Source organism: Saccopteryx leptura, chromosome 2 (assembly GCF_036850995.1).
Source record: "Saccopteryx leptura isolate mSacLep1 chromosome 2, mSacLep1_pri_phased_curated, whole genome shotgun sequence".
NCBI classification, from domain to species: Eukaryota; Metazoa; Chordata; class Mammalia; order Chiroptera; family Emballonuridae; genus Saccopteryx; species Saccopteryx leptura.
The window spans coordinates 134,121,859-134,149,165 of record NC_089504.1 but is presented as its reverse complement, the minus strand read 5'-3'; the positions used below and the strand labels follow the sequence as shown (position 1 = coordinate 134,149,165).

Sequence of the window (27,307 nt, the reverse complement as noted above, 5' to 3'; positions counted from 1 at the left end):
AATTAAAAAATGAAAGGACAGGCTCTGGAGTTTTAGGAAAACAAGTGTCCACTGACCATTAAAATCAGGTGTGGCATGTTACAATGCCCTACATTCAGTTGGCAATAGTCACAAGATTTGGCCAACAGTTCACTCACTTTGATCCTTGAACTGTAGGCATAAGAGGGAATCTAGAAACCATGTAAATTTCATTGAATCACTGATACTTAACTGTATCCATGTTATATGTAAAGCATATATACATATGTTATGCGTTATATAAAAATGCAACTAACTCATGAATTTATATAAATTATATTTTAAAAAGCTTTTCCATCCTTATCTCCATATTCCTACCAAGGGGCTGGGGGAGTGGGAGAGGGGTGGAAAAACACAGGGCGACAGATCTACATTTCCCAGAATAGGAGCTAGAAGGTTAGTTATTAAACCAGCGAAGCCCCACCCATGCTAACCTGTCCCATATTCCAGTATATAGGATGACATATTGTTGAAAATGCAACCCTGGCTTCAAGGACATAAAAATAAGAAGATCTAAGACATATCTTAAAGAAGATTCCCAAAGGGTGTTATCTTTAACTACATAGAAACAAGACCGCATTGGATTATGATTTTAAGAAAATAACATTTATAATTACTTGGCTCAATTTATTAAAATAAAAAAGCCCGAGTAAACATACAGTCCTTTTTATGTGGTTAACAAGATGTAGCATAAAACCAATCAGATATAACCAATTTATATGTGGTATAAAAAAATGAAGATTTACTCAACAACTTTTCTCCTGAGTTATTTAACAACATTGTCTTTTTTCATGATTTTCTACTTTTTTTCCTTTTAAAGACTGCTCTATTACCTGAATTCTTATTACACATGGACAAGCAACAACTCAGTGAATGATGCCAAAAATCTCAACCACGTGTAAAAGGAATGACTGAGTTACTGGCCTTCCAAAGAGCTGTCTCAGCTTTTTACACAAACACATAGACAATAAATGTTTTATTTCGGCTGTGAGAACAGTCCTAAGCTGGGGATTCATCATGAAATTTGCTAAGCAGAAGGATTCCAGAGAATGAAGTGACATCCTTAACAGGAAAAACTACTAAACAGGAAAATAAGATTTAAAAAAGGTTTCTTGCACTTAAATATCCATAATATTTACTTTAAGTCCACAAGACTGAGCAGGTTTACCAGTTATCCTAAAATTTTAAACAAAAAAGAACAGCAGCATTTTCAACTTTAAGACTAGGAAACAATCATTACTGAACTCCTATAATGAATGAGCCAGGTACTGTACTAGGCATCTTCAATGTACAATCTTTTTTTCCCCATTGATTTGAGGGGGTGAAAGAGGGATGGGTGAAAGAGGGATGGATAAAAGGGAGAGAGAGGGGAGGAGAGAGAGGGGAGGAGAAAGGGGAAGGGAGAGAAGGGAAGGGGGAAAGGGGAAAGGAGAGAGAGATAAGGACGGGGGAAGGGAGACAGAGAGGAAGGGAAAGAAGGGAGAGAGAGAGAAAAGGAAAGAGAAAGGAGAAGCATCAATTCAATTCACATAGTTTGTTCCATTTAGTTGTGCACTCATTGATTGTTTCTCGTACATGCCCTGACCCAGGGTCGAAACCGCAACCTCTGGTGCAGAGGGACGACACTTTATCCACCAACCCACCCAGTCAGGACTCAAATGTATTACCTTAATTTAATCTTTCTAGTATTTCTACAAGGTAGACATTGTTAACATCTTACAGGTGAAAGACTGAGGCTCAGGCTGGGTAAGTAATATAGTCACAGTACCAAGACATAACTATGTTGGGATTCCATCCAAGATATATCTGACTCCAAAACTCAAAACAGTTGCTGCTTCCCTCTGACCCAAAAGCGCCACCAAGAAATTACCATGATAGAATTGTTTCCTAAGTAGAGAGGATCAGCTCTGGGGTCAGAAGCTCTAGATTTTAATGATGCTTCTGTTGAGTGGTAGTTTCTTACAAATTAATGGAGATGAAAATAGTATTTAACTTCATAAGGTTGCGGTGAGAAGCATATAAAAAAGGCCCCAGTGAACGGGCTTTGCAAAACAGATAAACATTAGTTGTTATTGCTACCTCCCTGTTCTTAGCTAGATGCAGCTGGAGACCTGCAACAGAGAGCCCTGGGCTCCTGTGAACCCGCCCACAAGGCAGGAAGCTGCTTTGAGGAGGCTGACGAGGCAGAGCCCCAGAGAATAAAACTTAGGAGTGAGGAGTGGGGGGGCACTTTGCCATGGTCTCTGCTTAGTCTACCCTCTCATGCACTAAACAAATTTTAAAAAGTTGTCGCGAGTCAACTCTGCACCTCGTACAGCCATTTTGCCGCAGCTGTTGGTCCCAGCAACTCCGCCACTTTGAACCTATGGAAGCCTCCTGCCTTCAGGGAGCTCACTCCCACCCTGAGCAGAAGTACATTCAAAACAAAACCAAAGGCCTTGGCCCACATCCATTTTCCCTTCTCTCTCTCTCTCTCTCTCTCACACACACACACACACACACACAGGTTTTCCATGGTATACAGTAGGTGGCCATATTAGAATAAGCGCTTGAGGCCCTTGATCCTCACTAAGAACCTCTATAGCGGACATTTCGGGATAGAATTTTAAACACCGATGCCATAGTATAGTAACTTCCAGAGAAGGGTTTATTTCAGTATCCAAAGGTCAAAAACCCCAGGTGGGAAATAAAGTCAACAGATTTGACTACATAAGATTTTAAACTTCTATATAATAAAAACAAAATTAAAACCAATAAAAAATTAGAAAAAGAAAACTAGGTGAAAATATTTGTAGTAACTATGAGAGAGGGTTAATAAGGGTTAATAAATGAAATACATAAACTACAGTTTATGATAAGAAATCTACTAATACCCAATAGATAAAATGGGCAAAGTACATGAATAATTTGTTAAGAACAAAAAATAAAACTAATAGCCATATGAACATGTTTGCTCTCATTCATGTCAAATAAAAAAGAAAAACAAAATACTCCTAGAAAATTACCAAACAGTTTTAAAATGAAAATATCACTCTGCTAATGGTAACAAAAGTTAGTGGAAACTTTTGGCAACTAACAGCAATATTGATTGACATATCCCTAGATGTCCACACCCTTTGGTTTTACTTCTGATCATGCAGTGCAAAGATAAGAACACTCTGAAATACAGAAAATGCTGACAGCATGAAGATGTTCATTCAGCGCTAAAAACAGTCTATGCCTTGCTGGGATATGGGATAGCAGTTAGTTCGAGCGTCGTCCAAGAGTACAGAGGTTGCCAGTTCGATCCTCAGTCAGGGCGCATACAGGAACAGATGGATGTTCCTGTCACACACACACACACTCTCTCTCTATCTCTTTCTCTCTCTCTCTCTTTCCCCCTCCCCCACTTCCTCTCTCTCGAAAATAAATTAATTTAAAAAAAAAGAAAACAGGCTGTATGCTCTGCAGTGGGATTGACTAAAACATGAAACAAATGTAGATGAAATATTTTACAGTTCTTGAAAATAATATCGACAGAATATTTTAACAGTGTAGGAAAAGGCAAATAAAATATGTTAAGTAAAAGAAAGTGGAACACAAAAATCATATACTCAGACTATTTCAAATATGGGAAACTACATGAACGGGGGTGTGTGTGTGAAAGGAAATATACCAACAGTAGTTGTGCCTTCGTGTGGTAGGATTGCTAATGACTATTTTCTTTAACTGTGTCTCTGTGTTCTTTTTCTGTACTGCTCAGATCTTCTCTGTGGTGCATATATTACTTCAATAATTACAAAATGTGTACACACCAATCTCAACTGTAGATCTACAATAAACAATAGGTGGAAATCCAACAACTCTCCACACCACTCCCACAAGCACCAAAACACTGTGCAGTGGGCAGGTGAGGCAAGTCAACAAGGGAAAGGTGCCTTTGCCTTAAAGCTCAGGCTAGAAAAACATTAGGTATCTTGATGTGGAAACAAAAACTTTTCATGTCCTACTTATCAAAACATATTTTGGAAATGCACTAAACAAAACAGTCTCCATCAAAAGAGGATTTAAAGGTGCACACTGACATTATCTCTACAGAACAAACGACATAGATAAGCAAGCAGGAAGTTTACCAGAAACACCCTAAAAATTAATAATTGTTTTTACAGCTCTGATAAATCCACGCCAGCACATGTTAGTACACAGTGTAACACAAACACTTGCCAGTGTGTCCGTCACCCCTTCTAAACAGGAGAGCATGAAATCCTTAGCACAAGGCTTTTCTTTGACAGGGATCATAAATGCTGCTGAAATTAAGTCTTCTGGGGCTCATCTTCTTGAAAACTGATTTTGCAACCTCTAAAAATGGTTTTATTAGAGTAACAGTTTAAATGTTTTTAAGACTTTATTCATTTTAGAGAGGAAAGAGAGAGAGAGAGAACAGGGAAGAGCAGGAAGCATCAACTCCCATATGTGCCTTGATCAGGCAAGCCCAGTGTTTCGAACTGACGACCTCAGCATTTCAAGGTCAATGCTTTATCCACTGTGTCACCACAGGTCAAACTAGAGCAACAGTAAACTAGGCCAAACTCACTGCATTCATTATCTTATTTCATATTCACAACCCTACAAGGCAGGGCTTCTCAATTTTGGCACAATTAACATTTTGAGCTGGGTGATTCCATGTTACAGGAGGTTGTCCATGCATTATAAGGTGTTTAGCAGCATTCCGGAACCTATTCACTAAATGTCAGTCTTCCCTCTACCCCCCGTTGTGACACAAAAATAATATTGCCAGATGAATCCTCCAGTGCAAAATCACCCTGGTTGAATACCATGCTCAAAGTATGTATTACTATATTATTGGCCCCATTTTACAAATGAAGAAACAGAGACACAACTATAGGCCCATCTAACTCCAAAGCCCAAGATCCAAAGCTCTATATTGTAACTGCACAGGTAGGAAGCATATCTTACAGCATGACTGATACACACCCATCTTTTCTACTTGAGTCCCTTTTGCATCCCCACAGAGCCTCATCTAAGTAGCCTCTGTACATAATGGCCGAGTGAACCATTACTCTCATCACATAAACATTATTGAATCCCTCCAGGGTAACAGGGCCTAGCAACAAAGGCACAGTCATGGCTTTCAACTAGCATATAACCTGTTTGAAGAAATAAGACATAACAAGAAATTATCTATTTGGAGTGTCAGTTTTGGAGAAAACTCTCAGTTCCCTCATCTGTAAAATGGAGATAATGCTAGCGCTGACCTCACAATTAGCTGAGACAGTGCAAACAAAGTTCCGTTCAAAGTACAACTTCAAAAACCAACTACATACCAAATGTGTGGTAATAAACAGGCCTAGGCATTGGAAGAATTATATATAGCATCTCAGAATCACTGGGCTGGAAACAACTTTAGAAAACAATGTGAACTCAGCACCCACTTGGTACTTGAGCATTTAAAAATCTAAAAATTTGCCCTGTCGGTTGGTTAGAGCATTGTCCTGAAGTGCAGAAGTTGATGGTTTGATCCCCAGTCAGGGCACATAAAGGAACAGATGGACGTTGATGTTCCTGTGTCTGTCTGTCTGTCTCTCTCTCTTCCTCCCTCCCTTTCTCTCCCTCTCAAGTCAATAAACTAAACATTTTAAAAAATATATCATCTTTTTTTTTAAATCAAGTGAGAGGCAGGGAGGCAGAGACAGACTCCCACATGCACCCTGACCAAGATCCGCCCGGCAACCCCCTGATGCTCTGCTCATCTGGGGCTGCTGCTCCATTGCTCCGCAACCAAGCCATTTTAGCACCTGAGGCAAGGCCATGGAGCCATCCTCAGCATCCAGGGCCAACTTGCTCATTCATGCCAATGCTGCAGAAGGGATGAGACAGGGAGAGAGGGAGGGAGGAAAAGAGGAAAGGAGGGAGAGAAGGGGAGGGGGAGCGGTGGAGAAACAGATGGTGGCTTCTCCTGTGTGCCCTGACCGGAATCAAACCCCAGACATCCACACGCTAGGCCGACGCTCTACCTTTGGGCCAACCGGCCAGGGCCAAATAAATAATCTAAAACTAAAACTTTCATTACCTGCTTCCAGAAGAGTTTATGGGCTGAGTCCTGACTAAGGCCCTTAGCAAAGGTTTCCTGAACTCTGCCGAGTAGGCCTGGAGGCAAGAGGAGGGTTTAAGCAAAAAGAGCCATGGGCAAAGCAGGAAGGTTGGGAGGACTTAAAGCACTGTAGGGGTGTAGGGCCTGGTCTGAGTACAGGGGAAGAGGAACTTGGAGGAAATAGTCAACATCAGAAGAGGTCACAACATGACTTCAAGGTGACCAGTAGTGACAATGGTCAGTTGAGACCTAAAAAATATTTCTCCTATAAAAGCAACCAAGGGCTGCTATAAAGCATACATCTACTTAGATGATGAAGGTAGAGGACTTAATTTCTCAGGTGAAAGATCAGCATTCCTAATACTTCACAGCATTCCCTCAGAGAGTAGCTTTAAATGTACGTTAGTGCAAGTGGTGACTGCCCAAACAAAGGGTCTGCCCTGAGAGCAAACCCCATCATCTTCCTCCCCAAGTACACAGGTATTCCTATTCTACGGGGAACCAGCCTCACAAAACAAAAGCCCCCAACAGCCAGATCCTCCTTTTATAAAATCTGAATTTCAGTAAGTGAAATCTCCCACACTTTTAAGTATTGGCTTAAATTTCTTAAAATACATATTGTGTAGATCAAACCAAACTGGTCTGCATGCAGTCTACACACCAGGACCATCAGTATAAGAACTCTACAGCCTACAGGAGATTAAACAAAATATATCAGGCAAGGTGGCCTCATAGCAAAGGCTTACTTGAAAGATTTGTGTGGCCATGAGGTGTAGAATACAAGGAAAAAATTAAGAGCAGGGTTCCGGGTAGAAGACAACTACAGGGTATATATCAGAGTTGACAGGGATATGAACCAAGGCAATGGAGTTCTTAAAAATATATTTGACAAGCAAACTGACAGTGCTGATGGCTAGGATACCAGGCACAAACCGACCCCATTGCATACTTTGACAATGAAGGTATGTCTAAGACTAGAGGGAAACTCAGGCTTAAAAGTGACCTCTGACTTCCGAAAACAAGATTTCTGGCCTTTGCTCAGAAATGCTCCATAGTTGATTTAATGCCTTGCTGTCACTGTCTTGTAATTCTTAATAACTGTAACTCTGAACTTGTGTTTGTGAATGAGGTCTGATGAAACAATGGAGCATGCGTGTGAGCAGAGGAGATCCTATTCAATGTGTGTAGCCACACCATTCATAAATAGTGTTTGCAATGTCTCATGAGCACAGAATTTCTATGGATGCATGATACATGAGATTTCAGCAAGACTAGTTCAAAGTGTGTTACAAAAAACCAAGTGGGTGGGCGCTGACAGCTCCAAGAAGCCATGCTTTCCATTTGAACCAATGTCTCTCTAAGAAACACAGCCAACCAAAAATTCCTATATATGCTCTGACTCCTGTTACTTGCCTGGTATTAGCCACCTATTTATGCTAAAAATGATGGCACAGAAGGAAACATAAAGATAGAAATACTCATAGTTCTTCCTTTCAGTCCTTCCTTACGCCAGTCCTTCCTTCTATAAAACAAAGACTGATAAAATGTACAAATCAGGCCCTGCCCAGTTGGCTCAGTGGTGGAGTGTCAGCCTGGCATGTGGAAGTCCCAGGTTCGATTCCTGGCCAGGCACACAGGAGAGGCACCCATCTGCTTCTCCAGCCTTCCCCCTCTCCTTCTTCTCTATCTCTCTCTTCCCCTCCTGCAGCCAAGGCTCCATTGGAGCAAAGTTGGCCTGGGTGCTGAGGATGGCTCCATGGCACTAGAATGGCTCCAGCTGCAATAGAGCAACACCCCAGATGGGCAGAGCATCACCCCCTAGTGGGCATGCTGGGTGGATCCTGGTTGGACACACATGGGAGTCTGTCTCTCCGCCTCCCAGCTTCTCACTTCAGAAAAATACAAACAAAAAAAGTACAAATCAGGAAGGGAAATAAAAGTTGTGAATTTTGTGCAGTGTTTCTACTATTATAATAAGAATAATATACATATGCATATGTAAGTTACAAAGTAGGGCCCTGGCCAGTTGGCTCAGCAGTAGAGCATCGACCCAGCGTGTGGATATCCCGGGTTCGATATCCAGGGCACACAGGAGAAGTGACCATCTGTTTCTCCACCTCTCCTCCTCCCCTCTCTCTCTCCCCTTCCTGCAGCCATGGTTTTGGTTGGAGCAAGTTGGCCCAGAGTGTTGAGGATGGCTCCATGGCCTCGCCTCAGGTGCTAAAATAGCTCGGTTGCTGAGCAACAGAGCAACAGCCCCAGATGGACAGAGCATCGCCCCATAGGAGGCTTGCTGGGTGGATCCTAGTCAGGGCGTATGTGGGAGTCTGTCTCTCTGCCTCCCTGATTCTCACTTAAGAAAAAAAAATTACAAATAGGAGGTGTGTGACTTCAGTAATTCTGCCTACCCATCAAAAGCTCTTATATTTGCTGCCTGGCTGGTGGTGGCACAGTGGATAGAGCATCCACCTGGGACAGTGAGGTCCCAATTTCGAAACCCTGAGGTCTCTGGCTGGCTTGAGCACAGGCTCATCCAGCTTGAGTGCAGGCTCACCAGCTTGAGTGGGGTCATCAAAATAATCCCATGGTCGCTGGCTTGGAGCCCAAAGCCCCGGGCTTGAGTAAGGGGTCACTGGCTCAGCTGGAGGCCTCTGGTCAAGGCATGTATGAGAAAGCAATCAATGAACAACTGAAGTGCCACAACTACAAATTAATGCTTCTCATCTCTCTCCCTTCCTGTCTCTTTCTCCCTCTCTCTCTAAAAAAAAAAGAAAGAAAAATAAAAAAAAGCAGCTCATATTTGCATTAAAAACTGGCATTGCACAATTTAAGGATGAACAATCACATTCATGCTAGTAATTTTAATTTTCCTTGGCTTACAATGACATTAAATAAGCAAAACCACCATGATGACTTGAGAGGGAAGACTATAGACAAAAAGGAAAAGCTTTCATGTTAGTGTCATTACAACACTTTTTCCTGCTTTGTAAGCATGGGGCCACACATTTTCATTTCACATTGGGCTCCACAATTATGTAGAGATCATTTAACTCAAGAATATGATGTCTATCTAAATAGGCTACATATACACTCAGAAAAGTTTTTACTGATGTCTTTCAAAGCAACCCCCAAGAGATCCAACTATGGATTGACAGGAGTGGGGCTGATTTTAGTACCATGCTGCTAATTACTGAATCGCTTCAGTCCTTTTCTCCCATCCCCCTCCTGTCATTACAACAGCAAATCTACTGAAGCATCACGACCCAATGTCTTTCCCACTAAAGAGCTACCTTGAGCCCTCGCGGGGTAGCTCAGCTGGCTGGAGCACTAGCCCGATAAGCCCAAGTTGTCGGTTTGATCCCTGGTTTGGGCACATACCAGAAACACCCAGTGAATGCATAAATAGGTGGAACAACAAATCGATATTTCTCTTTCAAAAAAGAAGAAGACCTCTCTTTAAATAATTAAACTGAATACCAAAGAAAACCTTACCAAAGAGCAGCATTTAATTCAGAGCCTTTCTTAAAGTATTCCTGGTCCGCTGGTGGTTGCGCTTCACGCAAACCCAGGCTCTGTCCCTGAACCGGCTTTCTCACCACTCAGAGCACTCAGTTTTCCCTGGGCTGTTGTTCTGCAAACCATTAAGTCTGGTTGTCTAAAAAGTCCTTCTTTAAATACAGTCAAGTTTCCCTTTGTCTCATTTCATTGTCCTCTTCTTCTTTGTCCCACTACTTTCCACTTCAATACATTAATTTCCTGCCTGGAGACACATCCTGGCAAATGTGTCAGTTTGTGTTGTTTAGATGAGACACTTCTGTCATTCTTTCACATTTTTCTTCTGTACCAATAACCCCGACAGCCAGCCTCTCAGGAGCCTGAGTTACTTGTCAATATATTTCGTTTCACTGCCTCCCATTAGACTGAAAAAATGCAGAGCGCCTGAGGTGCACTTACTCAACTTATCTCTTCCTATCACATTTTTTTCTATTTTCCCCTATCCTTTCTTCCATCCCATCTGAAGAAAGCTCTTATGCATTTCAAGGCTAACCTGCCACACTCCCCTTGATTCTGAATCTATCCCTCTCTGTTGTATCCATTCCCACCTTTCATATCACCCTCTCTACCTGTACCGTCCTCAAACCCTGGCTATCACAGCACGTCTCTCCTTGTTCAATTCCTGGGAAGGCTGGGCTAACAGGGCCACCTGCCATTCCTCACCCCCTATGTATTTCTCAAGTTTTTGCACTGAATTTCATCATCTCTACTGTGCTAGTGAAATGGCTCTCCAAGTTCATAGATGATCTGGCAGCTCGACTGGGGCAGTTTCTCAGCACCAGCCTTGTAAAGGGGCAGCAGCACTGGATGGCACAGGCCATCTACTTGCTTGGGTGTGCTTCTCCCCTCTGCCATCACCATCACCCTCTGCTCCTCCCCTCTGCCATCACCACCACCCTCTGCTCCTCCCCTCTGCCATCACCACCACCCTCTGCTCCTCCCCTCTGCCATCACCACCACCCTCTGCTCCTCCCCTCTGCCATCACCACCACCCTCTGCTCCTCCCCTCTGCCATCACCACCACCCTCTGCTCCTCCCCTCTGCCATCACCACCACCCTCTGCTCCTCCCCTCTGCCATCACCACCACCCTCTGCTTCTTTGGAGTTCCTGCTCTGTCCCCTCTAATGACTTTGCTTTGGCCTGACCATGTCTAAATGGCAAGAGTTCCCTGAAGGTTATGTACAATAGTAAATCCTCACTTAATGTAGTCAACAGGTTCTTGGAAACTGTAACTTTAAGCAATAGGAAAAATAAGGAAACCAGTTTTACCATAGCCTAATTGATATAAACAAGAGTTAAGTTCCTATGGCTTCTTTCTGGTCACAAAAACATCACTAAATCAAATAAAAATCCAAAACATGTTTTATATTAGGCGTTGAAATAAATGTGACCTATACATACATTTTCAAAAGATCAATAAAAATTCAGATGATGATTTTCTGCCCTGGCCAGTTAGCTCGGTTGGTTACCTAAACCCAGAGGGTGCTGGTTCAATCCTCAGTCAGGGCACATACAAGAACAGACCAATGTTCCTGTCTCTCTCTCTCTCTCCCTCTCTCTAAAATCAATAAAAAAAATTAACAAAAAATTAAAGTCAGATTTATCACAGAAAATTCAGAAAACACAGTAGAATAAATAGGAACCAAAAAAATTCCCACCACTTCAAGACAATCACCATGAACTTGAAAGAAAGAAAGAAAGAAAGAAAGAAAGAAAGAGAGAGAGAGAGAGAGAGAGAGAGAAAGAAAGAAAGAAAGAAAGAAAGAAAGAAAGAAAGAAAGAAAGAAAGAAAGAAAGAAAGAAAGAAAGAAAAAGAAAGAAATGACTATTTTCCAACCCTAGTATTCCAGTTCAGGGTTGCAGGTGGTCGGAGCCCACCCAGCAGTTCAGGGAGCCAAGTAGGCACCTACCCCAGACAGGACACCCTTCCTCCGCGGGGTGCACTCACCCACACCCACGCTCCCTGAGACCGGGACATCTTTTGGATGTGGGAAGGAACTGGAGGACTGAAGAAAACCCACACAGACATAAGAACAGTGTGTACAACTCCACATCACAGTGGCCCTTGCCAGAAATCACATTTTTTCCCTCGTCAAAGTTATAATGAAAGGGTGCTATTCGAGGACCTGCTATACTTCCTTCTCTTTTTACTGTTTCTTCTTCTTCAGCAAGTTCATCTGTTCTCATTCTTTATGCAACAGCCCTATGGAGATGGTCCTTCAACCTAGGGTCTTACCTAAACTCCAAACCTAAATTTCTAAATTCCTACTTAACATCACATGGATAAAAATCAACTAGCTTAATGGCTTTTAAGGTGCCAAGTACAGAACTAAGCCAGAGGCAGTGATATAAAGAGGTTGAGGATCCTGGCCCTAAAGACAGTACCTATATTTAAATCCTGAGTCCAACATAAGCAATGTGTGACCTGGGAAATTCAATTAGCCTGTCTGTGCCTCAGAGTCCTCACCTGTAATACTGAAATAATAATAGTACCTGTTCTTATGGCCTATGTAGAAATTAAATCTAAATTAAAATAAGTGTTTAGAACAGTGCTTGGTACATGCCAAGTTCTATGCAAGCATTAGTTATTATTATTGTTGTTATTCTCCTATAAACCTAGTAAGATAGGAACTATTATTCCCCATTTGCACACTGAGGAAAAAAAAAGGTTGATCATTGTGGATCATGATGGAATCTCAAACTCCACATGTTCAAATATTAATTCATCATGTTTTCCGTTAAAATTCAACTTTGGCTTGCATGCCTTTCTTAAGGATGTCCTATCCCTCCCCACCCCCCTTGCCACTTGTACTCCAACTAACATCCCACGTGCTATTTCTAGAGTCACCTTTCTAAATAATAGTTCTGATATCCCTCCCTATCTTATACCAAAAAATCTTATTTTTAAAAATTTTTTTTTAATTTTTATTTATTGATTTTAAAGAAAAAGGAAGGAAGGAGGGAGGGAGGGAGCGAGAGAGAGAAACACTGATTTGTTATTCCACTTATTTTTGCATTGATTGGTTGAATCTTGTGTGTGCCCTGACTGGGGACTGAACCCACAACCTTGGCATGTCAGGATGATGCTCCAATCGAGCTACCTGGCAGGGCCAAAAGAATCCTATTTTAAAGCATACTCTTGTCATTCTCTTTAAAACCCTCTAAGATCTGGCTCCAGTATATCTTACCTTCCTCTAAAACAATATTGATCTTTCTATCTTATCTTCCTCTACAAACTTCCTCTAAATCTTACTATAGTCACCATTCTACTCCAAACCCAAGTGTGTCCATTTCCCTTCACTGTCTCCTCAAAATCTCCTACTCATCCTTCAAGGCCCATTCAAATCCCACCTCCTCTAATGGGACCCCACTGAACCCAATCCTTTCGCTCAAGTGACTAGTCAAGTTCATAACACGGGCTTCCCCACCTATCTCCAAAGGCCCAACAAACTGATTTTTTAAACTTTAATACTTTTTATATTTCAAGAGTAATGCATGAAGTGTTATAGAATAGACAATAATATACTGTTAAAAAAAAAAAACACTTTCATCTTCCCTGCTGTCCTAATCCCATCCCCCACAAATCACTCCATTTTGCAATTTTTCACGCACTGACAAATATATAAAGTATGTATGTGTACTTGGTTACTTTTTCTCTTAAAATATGTATCACAGACATCTATGTAAGTCCTTATATATTCTTTTCAACTTTTTAACAGCTAAATAGTATTTTTAAACTTTTTTTATTACAATTAAGGAGGATGATCTCCCGCCTTCCCCCATTTCCTGTATATGAATATTCTTAAGGGTAAAGGGCATCTTTTATTTGTCCTTATCTATCCAAGCAGATCTCATACCAAGGCCAAGAACTGCTTAACAAGCATTTAACGAAATAATAGCAATATCTGTCATCCACCCAGTGCTCATTCTGTGCCAGCAATACAGCTGTTAGTGCTTCACATGGAATAGCATGTTTAGTTCTCCTAACCATGCAACCATTCCCATTTCACAGAAGACAAAGTTACACAGCTATTAGGACAAGGGATTTTAATCTACACTTGTCTGACTCTAGAGCCCACACCCTTCATTACTGAGCAATAGTTAATAAATTTTTCATAAGGACATCCTCTGCTTTTTCAACCAAAGTTGCAGAACAGAAGAACTCCGAGTATTCTGGTTTAAGTAGGTGGGACAGAGGATAAGAGATGGGCACTAAAATAAACGACAAGTAGATGGAAGTGAGTGGTTGCAGCTATACAGCTAATATACCAGTCAGCCACTCGATCTGTACTTACTGAAAACCTACCAGAAGCTGAACTGCTTGCATCCCCTCTTCAGGCTCTTCACTACTCTCCTTCAGTAGTAACTGTCACCACTTTTTGAAAATCTATGTGCCAAATGTGCCATTATTTTTATTAATAATTTATAATTCTTTCTAATACTGACAAAAATCCTGAGGCAAACATCAGTACCACCATTTCACAGATGGGAAAACTGAGACCCAAAGAAGTTAAATTACTTGCTGATATTAGACTATAATAAGTAGCAAAGCCAGGATTCAAGTAGTCTGTAGGAGAACCCCCCCCCCCTTTTTTCTTGTCCTACAGAATGCTGCCTTTTCATTCTTAGAAAAAGATGAACTATGACTTTTTCAAAATTAAACTCAAACTTAAAATCACATCTGGCTGCAAGTAACGGTTCTAGCTTCTGTGGTTTAACAAAATAAATTTTTCCTCATAAAAAGTCAAGGGATGGGCCCTGGCCGGTTGGCTCAGCAGTAGAGCGTCGGCCCGGAGTGTGGAAGTCCCGAGTTCAATTCCCGGCCAGGGCACACAGGAGAAGCGCCCATCTGCTTCTCCACCCCTCCCCCTCTCCTTCCTCTCTCTCTCTCTCTCTCTTCCCCTCCCGCAGCCAAGGCTCCACTGGAGCAAAGTTTGCCCGGGCGCTGGGGATGGCTCCATGGCCTCTGCCTCAGGCGCTAGAATGGCTCTGACTGCAGCAGAGCAATGGCCCAGATGGGCAGAGCATCGCCCCCCTGGTGGGCACGCCGGGTGGATCCTGGTGGGGCACATGCGGGAGTCTGTCTGACTGTCCCCCCCCCTGCCCGCTTCTCACTTTGGGGGGGTTGTCAAGGGATGGACAAAGGAGGTCTGATACAACAGTTCCAGAATGCCACCAGTTGCCCAGCCTGCTTACCCCTCAAGCTTCTTCTCTTTGGTCACAAGATGGTGTCTCCATTTAGAAAACAGCATCCATGTTCCAGGGAGAAAGAAATACAAAGAGCAAAATGTCTAACAAATAAGTGCATAGAGCCCACCCCCTTAAAAGAGCATTGTGGGGGGAGCCCCACCCAGCTACTCACATCTCATTGGTCAGGGCTATGCCGTTCCCCAACTGCAAGGGATTCTGGGAAACCAAATTTGGTTGGTTGTATTTTTTTAACTGGCCATGGTGGCAAATTAAACAAAATGGGTTCAGCCCATGGTGGAAGAAGTGGGTGAAACAGATTTTGGTTGGGCATCTAGGTGTGTCTGTCCCACTGGGTAGAGTACAAGTCACCCTAGAGAGAATCATAGTACCCTGAGATGAGAAAAGCAATAAAAGAAACTTAACTCTGTGTTCAAAAGCCCTCTTGGGACTGACCTGTGGTGGCACAGTGACTAAGGCATTGACCTGGAATGCTGAGGTCACTGGTTCAAAACCCCAGGTTGCCTGGTCAAGACATATATGAGAAGCAACCTCTATGAGTTGATGCTTTCTGTTCCTCCCCCACACTTTCTCTCTCTCTCTCTATCTCTCTCTCTCTCTCTCCCCCCCACCTCCCTCTAAAATCAATCAGTAAAATCTTTAAAATGGATAAAAATAAATAAAATAAAACGAAAAGCATTCTTGGTTGTACAAAGCCACATACTGATGGGAGTGGAGGCCGAAGAATGTGAAAGTTTTACAAGAGGGTCCAAGTAGCTGATCCTGAGGAAAAACACTGAGTCCCAGGTGACTTCCCACAAATCATCCTGGCAGACTCAACCAGAGCATTTCCTCTGAGTTGTCACTGTTTCCCTTCCTCCCACTACTCGCTTCCCATGGTTAAAATTTAGATGAGAACCCACAAGTTCATTTGACTCTTCTATCATTCATAAGAAAAAGTACAGCATGTTCAAATTCCAATTCAAACAAAACAAAATTCTCTACTATGTGTTGTTATGATAAGTAACATCTTTAGAAAAAGATAATGATTGCAGGAACATTATTTATGCAACTGCAGTCACACTATCAAGTTATATTAAGAAAGTAGGCCATAGAGTTTTAGCCTTGTTTCACTTTCTTCCAAATAAAGTAAATTCAGTAAACTCTCCTCAGAAAAACATATAACTCCGTGGTGGCAAGATGACATGCGTGTAAAATATTACAGATGAAGAGAAAGATGACAAAAAGCCAGCAAAAGGACCTCTGTGAGCTAGATCCTAGGCACAGAAATACGAGATAACATGGGCATATTTAGTGACATGGAGTAGCACTACTGTGCATTGATAGCATGAGAAGTTAATATACTTCCCAATGGGCCTACCTACTTCTTGCTTTCCTAAAAAGTGTGGCTACTTATTTATGAATGGACTTGCCACTGAAAACAGCATCTTTGGTCTCTCCTCACCAGGTAAAATTAAGTTTTCCCTTGTTAACAAAGGCACACACACACCTAGGAACCAGCACATCTCCTCCCTTGAACGGGTATCTGTTTTTTATGTCAAACGTTTGATTTCACCTTGGCCGGATAGCTCCATTGGTTAGAGCATCAACCCAATGCACAGGGGTTGCCTGTAAGACTCCCCGTCAGGGCACATATAGGAACAGATAGATGTTTCTGTCTGTCTCTCTCTCTCCCTCCCCCTCTCTAAAATCAATCAAGAAATTTTTTTTTAATGTTTAATTTCCCTAAACTAAAAGTAAAAATACCTAGCCTTACTCTGGAGTTCATAAGGGAGTCCATAAAATCAACAACAGCCAGGCCGAAACATTATAGTATTTGACCTTCTTCCTCCATGATCTGTATTTGAGATACGAGCCTTTGCCAGAATGACTGCCAGTCAGTGCAGTTAGTTTGTACAATTCCTTCAAGTCATGAACATTTTTAGGTGCACCGCTCTACAGCAACCACTAAATGGTCTTTCTATTCTGATCTTATTCCACTTCCCAAAAAAACAAGGATGTGTGAGTGGGCCAGTCAAAATGTGAGTCACACCAAGTTCCAGGGAGATTCACAACCAAAGCTCAGTCACAAACTATGACAAAACATCCACCAGAGCCACTGACTCCAAACCCACATTTCAGAAATAGAAGCTCTTCAACGGGTACAGACTGGTACACATTTCACTCAGACCCTCCTCTCCCCCTAAACTGCCTAGCAAGTGTGCAAACTTAAAATTCCTGGAAGGGCCCATTTTTTATGTAAAATCCAGTTGCTTAGCGTTATAGACCCTTCAACCTGGAAAACATATTGAAGTAAAAGAACCTCTTACCACTTGGCTTTTTGAAACACTATCAACTAACACCAAACTCACATCAATAAGGACTATCTTTAACATAAAGAGTGAGCCTGACCTGTGGTGGCACAGTAGATAAAGCATCCACCTGGAACGCTGAGGTCGCTGGTTTAAAATCCCGGGGTTGCCAGATCAAGGCACATATGAGAAGCAACTACTGAGTTGATTGATGATTCTCACCCCCTCCTTCTCTCTCTCTCTCCTGTCTATAAAATCAATAAATAAAATCTTTAAAAAGAAATTTTTTTTAAATGAAGAGTGTAAAAGAAATCGAAGAGTCCATATTTTGGAGGGTGGGTTTGTTCAGTTTAGTTTTTTAATCCATTAGCTCCATTTAATAAAGCATCAATCTTTGCAGTGTTGATATATGTGATAAAAGCTGTAGTGCTTTTTGACTAGGGAAAAGGTTTTGACATGCGCTGCAATGAATTTAAGTAACAAATGGCATTATATTCTACAGATGCAAGGAACTGCACAAGCCCCGAGCAGTTTTGTTGATAGTGTCAGCTTTTGGACAGTTTGATGACTGATTTAATTTTAAATTATCAACCTTTTGTAAGAAGGGAAATGCTGGCTGAAGGGCAACACTTTGTTCCCTTGATCCCCAAAGACCCAGTATCACTAACTTTAATAGCTCTGAATCTCATACTTAAACCCATCTGTTTGACCATGGTTAAATTAATCATTATAATCATGGCTCCCTGAAAGATTTCACAAGTGGCTGCTCAACTGCGATATTTTTTTTTTTTCTCAATTTAAGAATATGGTTTTCTAGGGAAATCTTTGGAAATACAAAAGCCATCGTCAAGCAATATCTCTTGCTCGTTTTCATCACGAAGCAACATTTCTTTAATAAAGAATCAAGACACGCACCCAAAGGTGAATGTATATTCATTCATGAATTCGCTCATTCACTCATTGTTTTGAAAAGGTAATTCAAATCAGGTCAGAAACATGTAATACCTTTGTAGGGTGGAATGATGAATGAGGTCTTTTAGTTAACAGTTTGAAAATGTGCTATTTGGGTGATAGGTACATGTAAAACTGGGAGATGAAGAACTCAAAAACCTGGCCTGTGGTGGCGCAGTGGATAAAGCATCGACCTGGAACGCTGAGGTCACTGGTCAAGGCACATATGGGATTTGATGCTTCCTGCTCCCCCCCCCCCCAGTCTCTCTCTCTCTCTTCTTTCTCTAAAATGAATTTTTTAAAACCCTCAAAAAGTCAATGTTAAATGTAACACATTACCAACATAAAATCTTTACAAAATGCAAACATTTCATGAATATGAAAGGCAGGTTTTAAAAAAAAGTCAGCTAGCCCTGGCTGAATAGCTCAGTTGGTTAGAGTGTCACCCCAAAGCACAGAGGTTGCAGGTTAGATCCCTGATCGGGGCACACAGAGGGATAGATCAAAGTTCCTGTCTCTATCTTTGTCTCTGTCTCTCTCTCTCTCTCCCTTTCTCTTTCGCTAAAATTAATAAATAAACATGAATAAAATAAAAAGAAGTCAGCAAGTCAGTAACTAATGGGGAAAACATGACCTTGTTCCAACTTATCTCATACTGGGGCAGTGAGTGACAAAAAGACTACAGAAACAATAAACGAACTCTCCCTCCTGAACTTGTGTCCAAAAAATGTCTATGATGCCCTTGAAATTAGGCACTATTGATCTGGAACTACATGTGCCCTCGATTTCAAGTCAACATTTGTCCACAAAGGCCAGATTATCCAATTTTTTAAGTAGCTACCAGAACTACTGACAATTGCTGGTCAAAGATAATTTAGTCAAAATCCGAGCCGACCTTTCTCAATCACACACTTCTTTCCAGTTCTGTCCTTTAAAAGTATCGTGTTTGACTATACCACATCTGCCTCATCAACAAAGACCAAGAAAGAGAAATATTGGTTCAAATCAAGAATATAAAATTACTGTTATTACTCAGAAAACTTTTAATGAAATTTAAGCTTTGGCAAAGTCAAGTACCTAAGCCAGGACTAGTTCCTAAGGGGGGAAAAAAGGATACATCTGAATTTGGCACTTCAGGAGAACATCCCAAAGATACTCTTTACTTGACTGGTTTTGCAGCTCCAAGTCTGCGTACTACTACACACTCCAGTTTGAACGCTCCATCAGCCAGGGCTTTAGTGAGCTCACATCAGCTCACAGGAATTCCACATCACCTCCTTCTCTTTCCTTTCAGAAAATACAGTACGTTTTACGTGCTTCCCATAGAACATAAATAGAAAAGACTTGTCTACCAGCATTTCTGAGCCATTAGGAAACTTCTGTTTCTGAGTCTAAAACACAAACCAAAATTACAACGTTCGAACCTTTCCAGTAAAGCACACCTTCCCTTTTGCACAAATCCTCCTCTTTCTCCACCCTGTGCCAATCTTTTTTGTTCTCAGAAACTGAGAACAATATAGACCCAGGTGGTTTTATAAACAGCAAACAATACTGTACTTCTTTCTAGCTCTGAAATTGAATTGTCATCTGGCTAGAAAGATAGAGGACCCCATATAGGAAGTTCTGAATCTCCAAACTTCCTGACTTGGGTTTATTAGATGTAATGCAGTGGCTTCTTTCTTTGCTGATCTCCTGGAAATGCCCTTTCGCCCAGGCACCAGGGATGCAGTTTTTGACTCACAATGAAGTCCACGCCCGCCCGTTTCCTCCCCGCCGTGGCAACAGAGGGATCCTCACTGCGAGGAACAGTGGTGAATGAAAAAGGAAACTTGACTCAGAAGTCTCAGCCCATGCATTTTTTTTTTCCTGCTTCAAAAGAAAGAGCCTCAAGCACTGATAAAAGTTCTGAATCAGTTTGTGGAGTCCTCTCCCCCCCCAAAAAAATCAATCACACCCAGTTAGTGACCTCGCCACACAGATCCCCAAGCAGGAAAGAAAAAAAAAAGGTATGAAACAGGAAATAAACAAGAATCAGAAATCCATACTTCCAGCTGTCAAAATATCTTTCCCTCCCGGCAGGCAATTGCTTTCCCTAATTACCAAACTTGGACACTAAATCAAATCCTCATTCTATTGCTCCCTACCCTTCTTATTGAAAGGAAGGATTTGTTTTGGTCCCACATGTTGAAAAATGCATGTTCCTATAATTAAGAGTGTATGCCACGCCTTCTGCCACATTTCCCTGCTAAAACTCCCTTCTCTAAAAAAACGATCCCTGAAAACACAACTACCAGCCCTCATTCTTTTCTCAGCCACAGAATACAAACCTGAAGATTCTCAGCAAACTTCCCAACCCCCCCAGATCACAAAGGTGACAACGAGATTCTCGGTTAAAATGTAAAAGTGAAAAAGAGTCGGAGTTTTAGAAGTGTGGTCCCAAGAGACTAGCTTTCCCACAGGCTCATAATGAATACATCCAGACTGGACTATATAAAAAGATGTTTTTAAGCTGCCATATAAGAATCCATAAGAACAATTATATTCTTTCATTTAAATCACTATGTAACAGACCACAGGGGAACTATAAAAATACAAAACTTTTGTTCTCTCTCAAAAAGCAACATTTTTGAGTCAATATTTCATAAGTTTTTTGTGATATTTTTAAATAACACTCCCCACACTCACCCCCCCCCCCCCCCACACACACACACACACTTCTCTGATTGGGTGTTCTCAAGTATTGGGAGACTAGAGTGTATGAAGCAGGGTTGGGGGGGGTCTGAGGACACAGACAAGACCTTACATGTTCAATCCTGTTGCTATTTTCACACATAAGCTAGTGGGGAGCCCTAGGAGTTAAGCTCTACAACCACCATCCCCAAAAAATGCCTGTTCCCATTGGGAAACAGGAGTGAGTAGGAAAAGGAAATCGACCCCGGGAGGAGGAGGAGCAGCTGCTACACCCAGCTGCAACCACACAACGGTGCCACTCCTCTCCAGTCTCTGAGCGGAGTCAAGCGCCCTTACCTGGTGGAAGCCGCCGGCACTAGTTCCAAAAGTTCTGGTTCACCTTCCCTCGGAGTTCAAAGCCCCAGCACTCTGACCCCGCCGCAGGCTAGCAAACCCGAATCCTGTCCCGTCCCGCTCCCGCCGTCCCCACCCTCTGGGCCCTACACCATGTCAGGAATCCGGGCAGACACCGAGCTGGGAGCTGACATCACTCCCCGTTCCAGGTGCCTCCTCCTCCCACTGCCGCCCTCTCTCCTCCCCCTGCAGGAATTAGCCAAAGAGCGTTCGCAAGGGGGCGGGGTCGGCAGCGCCCCGGCTCCCGCTGATTGGCCCTGGGGACAGTCACTCGGAGGAGCTAACTAATTTTATACATTCCTCGCTGAGCCCGACGAGGACTGGAAGTGGGTGTTGAGGAGGAAAAAAAATGCTGCCTTTCCTGCTATCTCTAAGGAAAGGAGATGTATGGGGAAGAGCCTTGCGGGTCGTGATTTAAACTTTTTTGCCGTATTCACCATATCCCAGATCAGAAATGAAACTAACCCACCAAAGCCCCCTTTTAAAGGGAAAACAATTGCTTCTGTGTCACGGGCAAGTACGAGTCCGGCGTTGCGTGGAGCAGAAAATGGCTAGCTTGAAGTCAGGCAAATAAAAGAAAACGCCCGCTCACTCTGCTACCCTTATATCTTGGGATTGCTGGGTGTCCCCGTCGACGGGAATTTAGAACTTCAAAGGCACTTGGGAAAAATTTAGAAGCGAATGCTGGAAAAGGCGACCCAGCTCTGAATTGTTAACTTGCAGCGTTATCCAACCATGTGGCTGCTTTTGCTGTTAAGAGATGAGAATCAATCACACCATGGGAGCTTCCAGGCAAATAAAATTGAACCTCTCAAATTAGAAAAATTACTATTTACCTTTTTCAGAATCTTAACGCTGCTGTTTTCATGCACAACGGAAAAGGAGGGGAACTCACAAGTGAGCTGAACAACCCCCATGAGAATAATTACTGTTGAATGGAACCAATTGCAGGGGCTGAGCTATCAATTAAGAATTAACTAACATTTAACCTCGACAGATATCATGCTGTATAATCCCCTTGGCTAGCAGAACCGATTCTCAGGAGATGGTTCTTTCAATTTGCCTATCTGCTTCAGGGCAGAACTGAATGGTGAAAAGTGGATCTATTTATATGAGATATCCATCATCTTCTGGAAGTACAATGAATTAATTATTGACTTTCTGTTGGTTTTTAGTGTTTGTTTTTGATAGATGACAAAGTCGGACATTTCATCACCCTGCCAAAAACTGTAGAGGGATGCAGAGTCCAACACTGCGCCTCATTTAATCCTTACAACCATCTGGTAAAGTGAGTGTCATTAACTCTATTTTAACAGAAGAAGTCAAAGGCTTAGCAAGGTTAACTGAGTAAGTTTCTCCAGAACAACCAGAACTGGGGTTGAAACCAAGGTCCATTTGACTCCAAAGCGATGTTTTCTCTTTACTTTAAAGGATTGCCCACAATCTACATGCATTGGAACACTATAATGCTAAAAAAAGAATCACAGCTTGATCAGGCAGTGACCCCATGGATAGAACGTCATAGATAGAGCGTCAGGCTGGGACTCTAAGGACACAGGTTCAAAACCTGAGGTCGCTAGCTTCAGTGCAGTCACCAGCTTGAATGTGGGATCATAGACATGAACCCAAGGTCGCTGGCTTGAAGCCCAAGGTCACTGGCTTGAAGCCCAAGGTTGCTGGCTTAAGCAAGGGGTCACTGGCTCAGCTGGAACACCACCCCACCCTGTCAAGGCACGTATGAGAAAGCAATCAATGAACAACTAAGGTTCTGCAACTATGAGCTGATGCTTCTCATCTCTCTCCCTTCCTGTTTGTCTGTCTCTCTTTCTCTTTGTGTCTTTTACACGTGTGTGTGTGCGCGTGCGCATACACACACACACACACACACAAGAATCATAGACCCAGGTCAGTACTCCAACATTCCTACTTTATGTTATTACCATTGTTAGACCTACAGTATCCAAGCTCCTATCTTAGGACTCCATTCTTCCCCAGCTCTATGCACTCCTACCAGATGAGTTTTCTAAAACACTCTTGGGTTTTGCCATCAACATCTTCCCCTCTAAATCAGGCCCCCCTCTCTCTGTAATTCTTGACTAGCTATTTAGAACTTTCTCTAATCTGACCTCTATTTACTCTCCCATCTTATCTCCTACCTCAGTCCTGGGAAACACTCTGCTACAGTCAAAATGATCTACTCACAGGTCTCTGCTTGATTCTCATCTTCTGGCCTAACTGGAAACCCCACTCTTTGGTGTGTGTGGAGGGGAGATGGTTGTTTTGTTTTTTTGAAAAGAACTTTTAAGATCTACTCCCTTAGCAACTTTAGAATATGTAATACAGTATTATTAACTATAGTCACCAAGCTGTACATTACATCCCCATGACTATTTTATAACTGGAAGTTTGTACCTTCTGACCCCCTTCGTGTGTTAATTCCTACCCTTCTCTCAAAGCCTATTTAAGTCCTTGTCTTCGTCATGCACTACAGTGGACAGAAAAAGGGCTTGGAGTCCATTGCCCTGTTCTGCTATTTACTTACTGTGTAATGTGGCCAAGTCACTAAAACATCCATCAATTACATCTTCTATGAAATGTGGCTGATAACACAGCAAACATTATTATAAGCTGTACTGAGGTTGTATAGATGTTTAAGTATATGATTATATATGTCTAGCTATATATTTATACAATTTCTGTCTTCCAAAGATCCATGCAATACCTCTTCGATTTCCTTTCAGCCCATTCAAAGAAAAAACTGAATAAAAATACAGGACAGTAAATGGATCATATATCACCTCTAACCCCCCTCCACTCCTTTAATAAATCAAACCCCAAATACCTCCAAATAATCTTACAGCAGCCAGAAAACATAACTATCTCTCTTTTCCTTTCTCTCTCTCTCTTTCTCTCTCTCTCTTTCTCTTTCTCTCTCTCTCTCTCTCTCTCTCTCTGCTGTGGCCGGAGTCCTTTCCTTTTCCCACTCTCCCACCATTCATGCAACAACCCTTCAGCCCCTCAGATATTTTATGCACCAATTACTTAACCTGCCTCTTGGCTACTCATCCTTTCCTCTCCCACAGTCAGGGACACACTTGTTTGCATGCCTGTTGCCTGCTTTGCTCTTCAAATGCCTTCTAACAATAACTGGGTGGCTGGCTACCAGTCATTCTTCCAGCCCCCGTCATAGGATGGCTACACTCAGGCTCACATTAACCAGCAGCAGAAGATGGAAGAGGGAATGTCCCACCCCCATAGGGATGGCAGGATAGAATAACAGGAAGTTGCCTCCCATCCCCTCCACAGCTGGAGTGATAACAGCTGCCATCAGAGTTGGGAAAACAAAAGACTTGAGGAAATCTGAAAACTGGCCCAGGCTGGAGCAGTAGTGTTCAAACCACGGATTCCAGGGGGGGTGAGAAAGGACTCAATGGCCAGATTTCAGGATCCTTCTCCCCACCTTCTCTCCTCTCCCTAAATCAGAGTTGCAGCTCGTCTCTGTTCTACATTTAGGCTTCACCATAATGCCTCGTTTTTGTTTTTGTTTTTGTTTGTGACAGAAAGAGAGAGGGATAGATGGGGACAGACAGACAGGAAGGGAGAGATGAGAAGCATTAATTTTTCATTACAGCACCTTAGTTGTTCATTGATTGCTTTCTCATATGAGCCTTGACTGGGGGGGGGGGCTACAGAAGACTGAGTGACCCCTTGCTCGACCCCGTACTCAAGCTGGTGAGCCATGCCCAAACCAGATGAGCCCATGCTCAAGCCGGAGACCTCGGGGTTTCAAACCTAGATTCTCTCTTTTTCCAGTCCGACTCTCTATCCACTTTGCCACTGCCTGGTCAGGCCATAATGCCTCGTTTTTAAAAAGAGACTCTAATGCTTGAAATATACTGAAACCACTGGCCCCTAGATATCCTGGGGAAGCCCCAAAGAATAAGAACATTTCAGCAGAAATGAAATAGGGTGCCCTGTGAACAGCTACCCAGAGTCTACGTACAACTCTGAATCTCAGCTGACTTAACAGAAAAGTCTGTTTACAACACCTGTGGTTTCACCACTAATTAGTTCTGAAGGTCTAGATATCTCTTTTCCCCTAGTTGTTCCTATGACCAACCTTACCTTTAGTACTTATGAATTTTGCCAGATGCTATTGCTCTGGGTGGGAGAGGGGAGTAGGACACATTGAAAGCAAGAGAAAATATGCAGAAAATAACAAAAGTAAAACTTGGAATGGGTCCTAAAGGACATCTGATGCAACTACCTATTGGAGGCAAGAATCCCTTCTATAGCATTCCTGACAAGTAGCCTTCTAGCCACACACCTCCACCCCTTGAATTTATTTGGCAACAATGAGCACTTAAACTAGGAAAGCAGCCCACCAGATCCTGCTTCTCTGACTATCCACCCAAAGAAAGGCCTCTGCCTTGTGTCTCATTTAATCCTCACAACCATCCGGTAAAGTGACGTTATTAACCCCATTTTAACATAAGAATCAAAAGCTCAGCAAGGATACATAAGCAAATAGCTAGAAACACCCAGAACTGGGATTGAAACCAAAGTCTCTGACTGCAAGCCATTTTTCTGTATAAATACACCTAAAGCATTGATTGTCCACAACCTACTCTCTTTCAGTTCTACTCTCTGGAGTAACATATTGCACATTGACTCATTTTGTTACCCCTGTCCCCAAGCCTGTGCATGCATGAGTACACATCCCCTACTTAGTTTGTCTAGATGCAGATACCAGCAAAGGCTTACCCAACTCATCAAGGTCATGTCATTTGCCTGTCTAGTTTTACGTACTTCCAGCTGCAGCTCTCTAAATCACAGTCCTGGTTACTCTAGACTCCTTTCAAAACACTTCAATGTCTCCCCTTTGCCAAGGACAAAACCCCACACAGGCTCTTACATCGGGCCCCAATCTACCTTTCTGAACTTATTATCCACTCTGCTTCATACATTTGCATTGTGCAAACTGAATGACTCTGTACCTGTATCCCTATTTTTGTCCATTCCTACTAAAATCCATCTCAGAGGGTTGTTGCAAGGATTTGATGAGATGTCATATTCAAGATGACAAAGTACATTGCCTGAAACATAGTAAGTCATCAGTAAGTATATTTTCCTTTTTCTAATGACATAAGACAATTATAGTATTATTTTTATATATAGCTTATGTCCCACACTGACTATAAGTTCCTGACAGTCCTTGAGGGCAGGATGCCAATTTGTTTCATCTTTACATCCCTTATGGGATTTAGAACCATTTGTTATCCTATGGATAGTCAATAAAAATTTACTGAATGTGCCCTGACTGGATAGCTCAGTTGGTTAGAGCATCATCCCAAAGCACAGAGGTTGCCAGTTCAATCCCTGGTCAGGGCACATACAAGAACAGCTCAATATTCCTATTTTTCTCTCTCCCTTCCTCTCTCGCTAAAATCAATAGATAAAGTTTAAAAAAAATTTACTGAATAAATGAATGCCATCTTTTGCTTAAAAACGTCTAACCTGGTATGGGCTAGTTCTTTAGAAACTCAGGAAGAACTTGACCACAGTAGTCACAAAGGATTTGCATGCCTCAGATTTTTCTCATCCCAGTCACATCACCAAACACAGAGGAGGTTGAACACATGATACAAATCATGAACCCAAATTCAAATGAAACAAGTTTAGGTTTAGAATTCCTTCTAAAGGAAATTGCTGCTTATTCTGTCTGAGTCTAAGTATGGCATTGCTAATAACCCAGACACCAATTTAATATTCTTTTACTGGATACTAAGTCATTACTTACTCAGCTATCATCACTGATATTATTTATAAATCAAATCCTCCTCCTTACTCCTTTCTGCCCATGGAGACAGGTTAGAAATCTACCCAATATCTCACTCCAAACAAAAGTGTATTTTAATCCCTCTCTCCTTATAACCAAGATTGTGCTGGTCATTCCCTGGCTACCTCCCAGATAAATCCAAAAACCTAGTTACAGTCAGTCAACTTCCTCAATTTATTATTTTATTTAAAATGGAAAATTAATTAATTAAAAATAGAAACTATGGGCTCTGACAGGTTTGCTCAGTGGTAGATGTCCCAGGTTTGATT

General features: G+C 42.1%; 1 protein-coding gene across 10 annotated transcripts in view; it reads right to left on the bottom strand.

Moving 5' to 3' along the window:
- PPFIBP1 (PPFIA binding protein 1) overlaps nt 1–21,356 on the bottom strand; it is a 208,770-nt gene extending 187,414 nt beyond the window's left edge. For all 10 annotated transcript variants that reach the window (XM_066368859.1, XM_066368863.1, XM_066368862.1 and 7 more), the window contains exon 1: nt 21,143–21,356. The gene's annotated coding sequence lies outside the window, so the exon portion shown is untranslated. The remainder of the gene's footprint in view (nt 1–21,142) is intronic.
- Nucleotides 21,357–27,307: the final 5,951 nt, after the last annotated feature.